The 10344-nt window shown below is 37.4% G+C and overlaps 1 protein-coding gene across 1 annotated transcript in view; it reads right to left on the minus strand.

The window, feature by feature from the left end:
- LOC130235975 (HMG box transcription factor BBX) overlaps positions 1–8745 on the minus strand; it is a 48320-nt gene extending 39575 nt beyond the window's left edge. The window contains exons 1-2 of the mRNA XM_056466503.1: positions 8483–8745; positions 3768–3849 (exon numbers count right to left, since the gene is read on the minus strand). The gene's annotated coding sequence lies outside the window, so the exon portion shown is untranslated. The remainder of the gene's footprint in view (positions 1–3767; positions 3850–8482) is intronic.
- Positions 8746–10344: the final 1599 nt, after the last annotated feature.

The following is a 10344-nucleotide window of genomic DNA, read 5'->3' on the forward strand; positions in this document are numbered from 1 at the left end:
GTCTGCATAAATTGCATTGCTTATTCTCATGCACATGCATGGGAAAACGAATGTAACAATCTATGTAATTTTATCTATGACTAAACAAATAGGATACAATATCTGAACGCAAGTCTTGTGCAGGGTTTATTCATTCATTTTCCTTCGGCTTAGTTCCTTATTTATCAGAGATCGCCACAGCTGAATGAACCGGCAACTATTCCAGCATACATTTTACGCAGAAGATGCCCTTCCAGCCGCAACCCAGTACTGGGGAGCACCCATACACACACACACACACACACACACACACACACACACACAAACACACACCGCACGCACGCACCAACAACACACGCACCACACGAACACAGGGAAACATGCAAACTCCACACAGAAATGCCAACTGACCCAGCCGGGACTCGAACCAGCAACCTTCTTGCTGTGAGGTGACAGTGCTACCCACTGACCCACCATGCCACTTGCATGGGATTATTCATAACTTCATCATGAATTTAGCCTAAACTGCTCTATTTGAATAACAAACAGTGCTGATAATGACAAACCGTGCTGATAATGACAAACAGGTATATGCAACTGAGATAAGGAAACTTGTGGCACCAGATCATTCAAGATCAAAAAAATAAAAAAATCATAGTGTAAGGAAGATAAGGCACATAAACAGAATGGTGGAACTTTTACAAATGGGATGTAACATTGTTCCTCATTGAAATGTCTAACTTTCACAATCTGATCTGTCAATTCTTGTTATTCTTACATGTTTTACTAGCAAAACATTGTAAATTATAGTAAGTAAATTGGCCTTCTTGTAAATCAAACAGTAGAGGATGGTGTTAACAATGCCAAGGTTGAGGGTTCAACTCCGATGGATTTCCAGAAACGATAAAACCAGTAACTTCAATGCAATGTAAGTGGCTTTAGATAAAAGTGTATGCCCAAATTCAGAAACGTAAATATCAATGTAAAAATAAAAAAAAGGTCATATTTCTTTATAGCAGAGATGCCCAAAACTAGGGCCCGCAGGCCAAAGATGGCCCATGCTAACCTTTTATTTAATTTTTGGTTTGTTTTACTGCTGAGCTACAAAACGCAAACTGAAATTAAGTGTTTCAATTAAATGTTGTAAATGAATCTGATTTATTTTAATGTAAATACTGTCACTCGACTGATAGAGCACAATAGATCAAATCAAGGCAAGGCAGGTTGACTAGTGTATTTAGCATAAAACTCCATTTTTTTATATTGTCCGAACTGCTTAATAGTATTACAATTATTCATATTTTCTTAAATTTACTTAAAATTAACTACTTTATTTTTGCCATTTTCTATGTCTGTCACATTTTATTACAACTGTTGTGTTCGGATTTAAAACAAACTCTCCATTTTTTAATGGAAATAATTTTGATTTGCTTAGTATATGAAAATAGAAAGTAAATCAAAAAATGTATTATATTCTTGTATTAGCTGTATGAACTTTGCACCTTAAAGCCACAGTTTTGATTTTAATAAATGTGATTATTGACCACAAAACCAGGCTTAAGTTGCATTGCACATGTATATTTTTTACCAATAACCAAAAAATAAATTGTATAGGTCAAAAGTATTTTTTTTTTTTGCCAAAAATCATTAGAATCTTGAGTAAAGATCATGTTTCATGCAGATTTTGTAAATTTCCAGCTATAAATATATCAAAACTCCAACCAAGCCTCATTATTGACATGTACCCCTGTATCCATTTTTGATCGTACAGAGTGCGAAATACGTCCCAGGAGGTACATTTTTTGCAGTTTTTGTTTTCGCGAATTCAACAGAGGTACGCTTTTGGAGATCTCTATTTCTCTCGCGAGTGCCATTCACACCTATTGTTCTCACATAAATCCATCAGAGGCCGCTGTTGACTGACTGACAACTGACTGACCAACCCCCCCCTTCCCTGAACCCAACTGGTAGTGTTTTCAAAAGCCATCGAGAAAAAGAAAAAGCTGCCTGATTTTGACCATGTTTTCAGATCTCACCACATTCTCACTCTTACCATGCTATTTATTTGTTAATTTAATTTTTGGCTTTTGTTTTAGTTTTACCAGCTTTGTGGAACCATTATTTGCTGGACTTGAACCCTCCCACCCCTTATTCTACATCTTGAGTTTGCCGATATACGCAGTGAGCCACTGGGCAAACTGGTAGCAGCAGAAAAGCCATCCACATGGAGGTATAGCGGTCAGCTGGTAGTGCAAAAAGAAACAGAAGCCGTCGGCGGCGTCATGACACCCCGTAGCATTTGTTTGAAGACGAAATACAGTCATACGTACCTCTGGCTAAATATTTCATGCTCTCCAGAAATGTTTACTGAGTACGTGTTCACAATGACCCTCAATTTCTCATTTGTAATATGCATTACTAAAAAAAAAAAAAAAAAAAAAAAAAAAAAAAAAAAAAAAAAAAAAAAGCGTAAACTGGATACCACAGTATGGGTTAAAAAAATAAATATACTATTGAACTCCAATTGAAAAACAACAATCATTATTATCTGATTTGTTTTGATAGCATACAAAACAATTATGATTTTGATTTGATGTTTTGAATGTACTTATAATTAATGTCTTTGAATCCTTAATGTAATTTTAGTATTTATTTTTCTGTTATATTTTTTCTTTTCTACAATTTTCTAGATTCCTTAATTGGGTTGTTTTGTGTATCCAATGTGGAAAACACTATAAACTATACACCTGTATGTAAATTTGGAAACTGCTATAAAAATAACTAAACAAAATAAAGAACTCCACTTGGACATCTTGGATTTTCTAAGTATTTTGTTTTTTTAACCATGACATTTTTCAACATCGTCCTTATCAAAGTGAACATCAATGGAAAGCCTATGTATTCAGCATTTACTATTACTGTTTTATGGCCACAAGGGTCACAAAATAGACAAGTTTTTATCTTTTAAATTACAACATGGGTCAGTGATAGCACGATCGCCTCACTGCAAGAAGGTCACTGGTTCGAGTCCCAGCTGGGTCAGTTGGCATTTCTGTGTGGAGTTTGCGTTGTTTTCCTCCGGGTGCTCCGGATTCCCCCACAGTCCAAAGACATGCGGCATAGGTGAATTGAATCAACTAAATTGGTCGTAGTGTATGAGTGTGAATGAGCGTATGGATGTTTCCCAGTCCTGGGTTGCAGCTGAAAGGGCATCAGCTGTATAAAACATATGCTGGATAAGTTGGCAGTTCATTCCACTGTGGTGACCCCTGATGAATAAAGGGACTAAGCCGAAGGAAAATGAATGAATGAATGAGTCAATGCTATTTATATAGTAATTTTTCATCAATTCTGTTTTTATATATTCATGACAATGTCACAAAGCCTGGCTCACATTTACCAAAGACAATGTGGTATTTTTAGCCTATTCTTCACAGATTACAATGGAAGGGTTAAAAGAATAACATACTATGCATTTCATAATACGCAGTCCTAAGATGATCAAAAATGCAGTTGGTTACCGATGCAGTCATTCAGGAAAGTAGACCGTGTTTGAACAGACTGGCTCTTTGCATGATAAAAGGTTGAAGAATGAATATGTGTTTTATCTGGGATTGAGCACAACCCAATAAGCAGGTGATTATGTACAGGCACAAGCTTAAAATCTGTGATGTAATGAGCATTTGATCCACGATGTTAAGGCATCAGATTCCAATTAGGCTGCAAATTTAAAAGATATAACAACCGATGGAGGGGGAAAACATGGCATGAAGTGAAGGCGTACTTACAGAGCCACAGAATATGGAAATACGGTATTTGAAAGATGAGGATGGATCTGTCAGTCAGGCTGTATCATGCGATGAAGATGACCTACAAAGTGAAACAAAAAAAAACACACTGTGCCCTCAGTACAGGAATAAATCGTCAAAAGCAAAGCCAAATGCACCACATTACGCTGTCCCCAGTCTGACCTCTTCGGTCAGTGACATTTTAACTGTGTTTGTGGATTAGTTACTGGCATATGTGCTAACTAAGGTGGCACCTTCAGTAGTGACGAAAAGCAATCAAGTTAAGACATCGCTTCGTTCACAGCATCCAGTGACTTCATTAAAGCCACTTCAGATATGGCAAGCTGTTTTAACATTTATACTTTACCTTAGTTAATGAAATCTATGGTCCCATTCACAAGTTAAAATATGATCATATTTTGATTTTCAGATTATACAGTACAGTTCAATAGTGACCAACTATTAGTGAATAAAACAAAGTAATATTCTTTCTTGCCAAACTTGAAAATATAATAAAGCTCCACAATATATTGTTTTAGCATCGATATCGCAACATGGACATCTGCAGGAGTCACATCTTCACACGTTTTTTATGATGAGTCTGGATTATAGTTGATTAGCACACATTTCAGAAAACATAAGCTTTGTGGAGTCACTGCAAAGTTTAAGTACAATAGAGTAAAAGTTTATCATTTGCATGTGTTTTTAAGTCCTGTGACTGTACACATTTCAAGAGAGTTCTGAGCATTCAAGCTTTTGAAATGGTACACTTTGTTACTTTATTATAGATTAAATATTAATGTCAGATTTTTCAGGCCTGTCATAATATAATTTTGTTGTACGATATATTGCACTAAAATATATTGTGATGAACGATATTTCATTTCATATTAAGAGCATTTCATGCCACTCAATATAATGGCAGAATGACAAATATCACCACAATGCAAGTACACTCCTCCAAAAAACCATATTTTTTTCTTAATAAATTTAATTTAGTTATAGTCATTTTAACAATTTAATAATTAGGCATTGGAATCAGAATGTGAAAACTCTTATCCTAAATAAATAATAATAATAAATGTTGCAAGGTCAAAAGTAACAGAGGCTGCAATATCTGCGACCAGAGCTATTGTACTTTCAGTTGTCAGACACCCATATGAAAATATACTAAAGTAATTTAAAGTAAATACTATAGTGTTTTTTTGCCATTCTGACACCTCCAATAGAGATAGAGATGTTGCACAATCAACTAAAACGTTGCTAGACTTGGTTGATATGTACGGGCGATATATAATGAATCACCAAAAATGATTAAGCTCATGTCCATGTGTCGTGCAATAAGTTGATATATTGATTATTGTGACAGGTCTAGCAGTGTGAAACTGAAATTCTTGACCCATAAACTAAACTGTAAGGCATAAATGAGAAATCTTTTGATTGTATTCATTCATATTAACATTAATACATTTTTTTAGGCTTAACCTTTTTTCCCTCGTCACAAACAAAAGCGACTCTGCATTTGTCTGTTCAATTTCTTTTTTAAATACTAGCAGTGCAGATCTTACAAACAGCAGTTTTTCTTTTCATTGTCACCAGTTCCAGGTGACTCCTCACAAGAAAGTTACCTATACAAACAAAACAAATATGATGCATTTGTCTATTTTCTTTTGACTTAGAAATATAATTGACCTTCTGATACCAGCCAATACCAATTTCTCAATGTCATAACTCTTCTTCTGGTAAAAACAAAAAACAAAACAACAGAATATTTTAATAACGTATTCTCCAAAAATTCACCTTTGATTCAAATCCCTGCTCTCTCTCTCATATATATATATATATATATATATATATTAATATATATATATATATATATATATATATATATATATATATATATACACCCCCAACACTCAGCAATCCAGAACGAAGGGTGTGTTCACACTTGATTAAAACAAACTGTGGTGTGTAAAAGCGTCTTACGTCAGTCGCATCCAATCAAATGAAAGCAGAGGCGGGGTTTCCGATGAGGTGACAGTAGTGTTTGTGTTGATAAGACAATTTTAAAAACTCAGATTTTTAAAGATGGGGTAGAGACTAGTGGTCGCTGTTTCAAATTATCCAGAGCAATATGACTTTCCAACAAAAGAGACAGTATCGTGCGCCTCGCATTTTAGGAACATAAAAGCACATTTGGTGTGATTTGCTCCTTTCGCGCCCGACTCACAAGGAGCTTCAACGCTTGACGGAGGCGTGTCTGAAGTTGGGGCTGATGTGATTGTCATAGCTGCGTCAGCCAATGAAATTAGTCTGCAATTAGCTACTGTCTGTTATTTGCATAAAGCCATCTGATTGGCTGACGCTTCTGTTGGCGCTTAAAATGTTGAGAAATTCAACATGCTGCTGAAGTGGCGCTGACTGATCGACAATTCAGTTCGGCAACGATTGACATCACACATTTAAAGTGAATGTGAAGTGTTGATGCTGACGCTCCGTGTGAATTGGGCATCAGTGAGGTTCAACAAAATAAGTCAGTACTTCGGAGCGCACCAGAAAAGGTTTGACTAAAATGTGAATGCTTAGGGCTGTTCAATATGACAAATATTATTTGAGCAAAATACAAAGTCTATCGTTTCATATTATGCTATATCATTTATTTTGTGGTGTCACAAAATACATAGTTTATTGTAATTTTTAATATAAGTCATATGAGCGTAATATTACACACCATTACAGGCATGCAGACAGAAACATGAATAGCCGTGAGAAAATTGGAATCTTGAAAATACAATGTGTAAATTTGGCACTTTATTTCTTTATGTTGGACCTATATTCATTCATTTTTAAAAGTGTTTTATTTTCAGTTATCTTTAGCTTGTGATTATACATTTTTAAAATGACCACATATGATCAAGCCAATTTCTGAGTATAAACTTTAAAATGTAAAAAATAAAGTATTAAACTTGTGGTTATTATATTAAACTATTAAAAGATTGAACTTGAAAATACTGTGATATTTAATGTTATCAGGCAATGAGATTTTTCATATTGCCCAGGAATTCCATTATGCACCAACAACATATAACTATCATAAACAGAACATACTAAAAAGTTCCACCACAGAAATGGGAAAGTGCTCAACCATATCCATTTTTCCTCATCATACACTCACAATGTCAACCACTACAGTTCAATACAGGTGTAGAAAAAGAGTCTTGTTGCAGCAATTCTTCATTTGTTTGTGTGAGGATAGAATTTTTAGCATGGTTTTGACTCCTTTACACACACTACTAAGAGCTCATTCAGTTTGGGTGTTTGGCAGGTTCTGTTGCAAATACACAAAATAAAGCCTTTTTTGTTTAATATCTGAAGGTTTGGTCTTAAAAACTAGTGTGAACACTAACCAGACAAAACTTTAAATGTTCGATTTTCATTACTGATCTGAACCAAGAGAACAAAACTACAAGTGTGAACACAACCTAAATCTATTGGTTTGTTATCTGGATAAGACCAGATAAATCGAACTACAATTGTGAACACAACCTAAATCGGACAGGGTCACAAAATCCCTGTACATCTGATTTCTAGTCAGCGTTCCTACTCTGTAGTCATACTGGTAATCATCTAATCGTGACGCTATTTGTTTGCATAAAATGAAACTCATTTCAACTTTTTTGCACCACATACAATAATAAACACTCATGTCAAATGAATGACTTCCTGTTGCTTTGCCATTACAGAACGCTGTCAATGTAAACAACTGTTTATCTGTGAATGGTCTATCTGGTGAACGGTCATTGGTGAAATGACACAACAAGACCTAATAAATATAAATAAACAAACAAGTTAACAACAAATGGTACAGAGGCTTGCCATACTTCGGCTCGTTCACGTAGGTCTTATTAAAGCACATCCGACACAGTTTCGTCGAGTGGATGGACGGTATATACACTATTGCAGCGTATAGTTGTCAGGTACAGCCTGAGAGAGGTGCTCTCTCCGTGTGTGAGTGCGAGTGTGTCTCTGCAGAAGTCTCGATCACCGAATCAAGAACTCCACAAAGCAAGATGTCGATGATATCCTCCAATTATTTAAGCCATCGAGCTCATTTCATAACTCATCTGACCCCTTATTTGAACTGTGCTTGGTTTGCATCTCGGTGCAAAATGTCGATCTAGGCTCTGACAAGACAGACAGCCGAGAGTCCATCTTGCTTTGGGGAAGATGAAGTATAAATCTCACTCCTGTCAAACTCCGCCAGGGCATTTTCAGAGAGAGATCCCCCTCCACGAGCTTTCATTACTTAAACTAGGGGTTTTCGGGGCAGACTTTTCGGATGAGACGGTTTTGTGCTCGGGTTTCTCGCTCCGTTTAGTCAGATAGAATAAAAGTAGCTGGCTAGCCTGCTAGCCCCTGTGATGCGAGATTGCTCTAGCTCGCCTGAACGTGTCATTAGCAGACCTATATGTAATAATCGCACGGTAGCTCGTACATGGTTAAACCGTCGTCAATTTCACAGAAACCCTGATGTTCGGTGAGAGCAGGTGTCAAACACGCCGATCGCCAAAGTTGTTTATGCCGAAGCACAGCAAACTGGCATGAATTTCGCACTGTCTACGCGCGAGCTCCCGATCATTCGGAACTCGGGGCTTTTCGCACACAAAATATGTCCAAGTTTTCAGTCATCGCGGCATCTGTGAACGCAAACTTACCCCTGAAATCCGGTCGGAACGCCAGGGCCTTCTCATTCCAGCCTCAAACTTATTGACACATCAGAACAGTTCTGCACTGGCCGTCCGTACAGTAGCCCCACAGACACTTATATTATTTTTACCGGATGCTTGGAAAGGAGCAACAACACCGCAGCGTGAAGTCGACAAAACTACATCGCAATCGCACAGATCGCTCCGAAAACAAATAACGGTGGGGGACGAATGGCACTTGGTAGTGGTACTTTCGTTTCAGGCGAACAATTTTCTCGGTTTGTTTTCTCTCGCAGCCCTCCTCCCCCCCGCGCGTTCAAGTGTTCCCACTGACTGCTCTGTTATGAAGCCCGTGTGCACAGTGGATGTTCACAGCGCTGGACTCACTGGCCTACCGTGTCACATCACCATCATCATCTTCGTTCAGTCGCTGTCCTGTTAGAAAATGCGCTCTAATACGATGTCTTTGTATGAGAACATGGCAGCTGGCTGATCAGAAATCAGCTTGACCACCTTGTGACGAGCTGGTAGGTGGTTTGCTGCTGGTTTACAAGCTACGACCAGCTAATGACCATTGAGAATCAGCTAAAAACCAGCTACCATGCTCCAAAACACTTTTTAGTTTGTCCAAACTGTGTTGCTGTTTTGGATTGACTTGACTATGTCATCATCATTGTCATCATAATTTGCAGGTTGACCAGTCAACACATTCTGAAAACCAACCTGACCACTTTAGGGTACCTGGTTTGGAGCTGGTTTAATTGTTTGACTAACTTAAAACCAGCTAGAAGCCAGCTCCAATTTTAAACACGTCAACTAAAACCAAATTATTATAATTGGCTGGTTGACCAGTTACTGCTGGTCTACCCGTTAATAGACTTCTCTCTAAGCTTACTTAACAAAATCATTAGCATCATAATTAAATCATTATCATAATAATTATCTGTTTGACCTGAACCACCTCATAACCTGCCAGTATATGGTCTGTTGCAGGTTTACTTCTAGTTTAATTAACTTAAACCAGCTAGAAACCAGCTATGATGCTTTAAAACACAGTTGATTTGTTAACATTGTTTTGAACACTTTTATTAAATCATATTCATCATAATTAGCAGGTTCATCAGTCATGTTAACTAAGTTGACAAGCCCATAGCCTGTTTGTTGGTGGTCTACCCATTAATGACTATGTCAGACCACATAGAAATCAGCAAACATTTTTTTTAATTTGAGCATAGTTATAGCTTTTTTGTACGTAAATGACACATTTTTAGCTGGTTGATCAGTCAGCGTGTCAACTAGATGTTTTGTTGCTGGTTTAAAAGCTTAATAATTAGTTTGTTAACAGTGCATGGCTGTTCTTAACTGACTTAAAGAAACATAATGAACTAGTCCAGGGTGACATGGTGACGCAGTGGGTAGCGTTGTTGCCTCACAGCAAGAAGGTCATAGGTTCGAGCCCCAGAGTGGAGTTTGCATGTTCTCCCTGTATTCGTGTGGGTTTCCTCCGGGTGCCAAAGTCCAAAGACATGCATGCCCTACAGGTTGGACGTAGTGGTGTGGGTTTGAATGTGTGAGTGTATGGGTGTTTCCCAGAGCTGGGTTGCAGCTGGAAGGGCATCTGCTGTGTTAAACATATGCTGGATAAGTCGGCGATTCAATCCGCTGTGGCGACCCCTGATTAATAAAGGAACTAAGCCAAAAAGAAAATGAATGAATGAATTAACTATATCCCAAAACCAGTCTAGCCAAAAGCAGTTTTGTTGCTAGTCTTGTATTTAATGGCTATCTCAGACCTGCGATAAACAAAGAAAAGTCAGATAACAAGCTACTTATTTATTTTGCACACATTACATGGCTGTTCTGGACTGACT

This window comes from Danio aesculapii, chromosome 10, assembly GCF_903798145.1.
Source record: "Danio aesculapii chromosome 10, fDanAes4.1, whole genome shotgun sequence".
Lineage (NCBI taxonomy): Eukaryota > Metazoa > Chordata > Actinopteri > Cypriniformes > Danionidae > Danio > Danio aesculapii.